A 3703-nucleotide genomic window follows, 5' to 3' on the forward strand; every position below is an offset into this window, starting at 1 on the left:
CTTTTATTGCAGACTTTAGAAAAATCTCCTCTCAAAGTAATTATGGACATCTCATTTTTGAGTACTGATACCAGGATTCTTCAAATTTTCAAGAATGTCTTAAAAACACATTTTAATCAATATTCCATTTAGAACTTCACTAATTAGTTATTCACAAATATGTGGAATTCACCTGAGGTACAAAGACATTTTTTTTTAAATTTTGAAAAGACTTAAATTATTTGTAAAACAATTATTGCTCATACAAAATTGAATGATTCAGTAACAGCCTAGTAGAGAGAACCACAAGTTAGCTGTTGTTCAACTAAATATTAAGGACAATTTGTAAAATGAGAGAACTCAGATCAATGACCAGATTTTATACTATGGTGACATGATTCAAAAAAAAAAACCCACATTATTTTTCTCTGAACATGTAACTCCTACATCACTTCATCCTTTCGATTTTAAGTGTGGCAAATTCTGTCATCAAGTGTAATTGGCAATATGTTGTTCTTAATCAAAGATTCAGGTTAAATGACCGTGTAACAAAAGTTTTATATAAAAATATAGCATATAACTAGATACATAATAGATATGTAACATATATGCACATGTATATAACAACTTTCAAAGAAGTTCAGTGCCCAGGTGAGCCACTAAGACTCACTTAACCACAAATAAGTGGTTAAACACTATCATCCTAGTATCTAGAACTTAATCTACATGTATGACAATGTTCCCAAGGAAAAACACATATATAATAATTCTTGTCTGTGGTGACTAAAACTTTGTTCTTAGGTAGAAGACTTTCCTTACTACTCCCTGTTGCACTTGCCGCCCCTGACCCTAGGCAGGCAATGGGGACCGCCTTCCCATAGTTTCCCAATGATGGTAGCCTCTATGGCCCGATGACCCAGTTGAGGAGGTGCAGAGGTAAAGGGTGAACGCCAGAAGGCTGAAGAGCTATGATGGAGTGACCAGTGGTTTTCCTCAAAATTCCATGGAAATTTCAGGGGAGGGGGGCACACACAAAATACTTAACTACCTAAAGATAAATTTGCAAGCTGATAGATTAAAGGGGGAGATTATTCCCATAGCAGAAGAGTTATAATGGGTCCCAGGAACATTTGAAGAATCCATTTTCAAATGTTTGCTTATAACTCTTTAAATAATTAACAAAGGAGGACATTAAAAGCAAAAATGTTAGAAACTACTGATGATTTTCAAAAGTAAAACTCACATATTCATTTTTTAAAATATAAAACTATTGACCACTGTTCACCACTATTTATAATAAACAATACACAGTTGGAGAGCATTCTCATTACTAAGAGGTTATGTTTTTCCAGGCTTCTGCTGAACCAGTAACCCAAATACTGAAAAGATTGAGCCCACATGTAAAGAATGAGTTGTGGGTAAAGAAAAACATGCGGATCAATAGTTTAGATTACAAAAGTTGGTTCACTCATCCATTCCAGCAGATCCTAAATTGCCAACATCTCTGATCACCTGATTAAGACTAATACATTAACCTTTTAGTGGTTATAGCACAGAGATTTCAACTCCTTGTAAAGGAAAGTCTTGCTAGAAGGAACCTAGTTAGATGTCCATTTAACTAAGTCTTGATTGGATAATTAAAACACACTGGGATTTGTCTAGTGTTCTCTTCTGGGGGTGGGGGGAGATTGTTGGTATTGATCAAATTTTCCTGTGAGAGGTTTTGCAAATAAACTTGCATTTATATGACTGTAGATATAGATATGAATTCTGATAAGGCCATTTTTAAATTGTCCAATTTGAGTTGTCTACAATACATTTAAGTTGTTCAATTAATGACAGAATCATCTATTTTATTTGAAATATTAAGATGCCAGGAAAAATTTTCCATATAGCTCGAAGTGATTTATTTCTCAGGTTGCTTAGAGTGATGGCATTCCAAAAACACAGGCTTGTCCATGGTTGCGAAAGAGTGTTTTGTTTTAGCTTTGGTGGAAGTTAAAAAAAAGAAAACCATCTACGTGTGTATTTTATGTGTATGCCCACAAAAAGACAAATAAAAAAAATCTCAGACTGGTCCTTATGCATATATGAGTTAAACAAAAATTCTGATTGAGTAATGACCATCGAGATCTTCCCCAACATTTAGAAAAATCTGTTCTCTAATGCAGAGGAAATAGTGTACCATGGTATCAAATGTTCTTTCCTGATAAAGGAAGCAACTAAGAAAGTTTTATTTATTTGTCCAAAGCAACCGGTGCTACAGATAAAACCCCGACTCCCACAATACTACTTCAGAACAAAAATATCAAATTTGGCTTTCATTAGAATATAGTTATTTCTTCAAACTAATAAATCAAAAATTAAGACCCAGATTTTATGTATAATCAAATAAATAATTATATAATATAATTGCATATATAGTTGAGAACAATTATTGAGCTTCATTTTCCAGACAAGAATGCCAAGTTAGTCTCTCTTCTTAAACTGGGATTGCAATTTTTTTTTTTTACAATAGTATTACTTTAGAAAAAAAAGATTTTATTTATTTGAGAGAGAGAGAGCATGAGAGAGAGTGAGAGAGAGAGAGAGAGCATGAGCAGGGAGGAGGTGTAGAGGGAGAAGCAGACTCTCTGCTGAGCAGGGAGCCCAATGCGGGGCTCGATCCCAGGATCCTGGGATCATGACCTGAGCCGAAGGCAGACGATTAACCAGCTGAGCCACCTAGGCACCCTAAAAAGGGATTGCAATTTGACAACATTTCATATTTGCCTCTTTTGCTGATACTAAGTCTGCCTCATCTGATCTTCCCATATCATGAGAAACATTAAGTCTCCACTGCTGACTGTGACCCCCATTATTCATTGGAGATCCTGACCTCTGGCAAAGCCTCTTGTTTCGTCAGCAATAGTTCTTTATCTGATTTGCTATCATCAGATTCACTGACAGATAAAGATCTTCTTTGTGTACCATCTTTCTCTTTACCCAGTTCTTTGATAATTAAGAAATATTTTGACGAACTCTGGACAATCTGTTTCTTCAAGTTGCCCATATTGTCCGCATGTCTAGCACCTTCCACTTCAGGAAATACCCCTCTCCCTTTCCAGTCACTGCACATCGTCGGTTCTGTGCTTTTTCCACCACAAGTTCTTCGGGACTTTTTGACTGTTTCCATTCTGGTTCTTTCCCATTTTTGGCAGCGTAATTTTATCGGAGGCCATGTTTTGTTACAAACCTGAAAAGCTATTATTCTCCTTCTCCAAGATGCCTCGAGGTGTGACACTTCTCCAGCCCATTTGGAGCTCACACTCCATTTTATTTTTAATTTTCATGTTACTGGACATCTTTTTTTAAGATTTATTTATTTACTCAAGAGAGAGGGAGAGAGGCGGGGAAGGGCAGAGGGAGAGGGAGAGTCTCAAGTCTCCACTTGGAGCAGAGCCTGATGCAGAGCTCGATCTCACGACTCTTGAGATCACAACCTGAGCCAAAATCAAGAGTCAACGCTCAACCAACTGTGCCACCCAGGTGTCCTTGGATATCTTATTTTTAATTTTCATGTTTCAGCCTGTAAGGTACAATCCCAGTGTCCTGGCAAAGCAAGATATGAGGGCTACCTTGGGTCTCGTCATCTCTCCTTTGGCCCTAGCCCCACGCCCCCTGCCATACCACACCTCACTGCTCACAACATCCAGTCACTGCCTTTGTCCACACAGGCAGAAAA

At 37.2% G+C, this 3703-nt stretch overlaps 1 pseudogene; it reads right to left on the minus strand.

Moving 5' to 3' along the window:
* Positions 1-2413: 2413 nt before the first annotated feature.
* LOC123836001 (chromobox protein homolog 3-like) lies at positions 2414-3200 on the minus strand (annotated as a pseudogene).
* Positions 3201-3703: the final 503 nt, after the last annotated feature.

Source organism: Mirounga angustirostris, unplaced genomic scaffold (genome assembly GCF_029215605.1).
Source record: "Mirounga angustirostris isolate CCGP_5_RB_7025 unplaced genomic scaffold, mMirAng1.0.hap1 SCAF_12, whole genome shotgun sequence".
NCBI lineage: Eukaryota > Metazoa > Chordata > Mammalia > Carnivora > Phocidae > Mirounga > Mirounga angustirostris.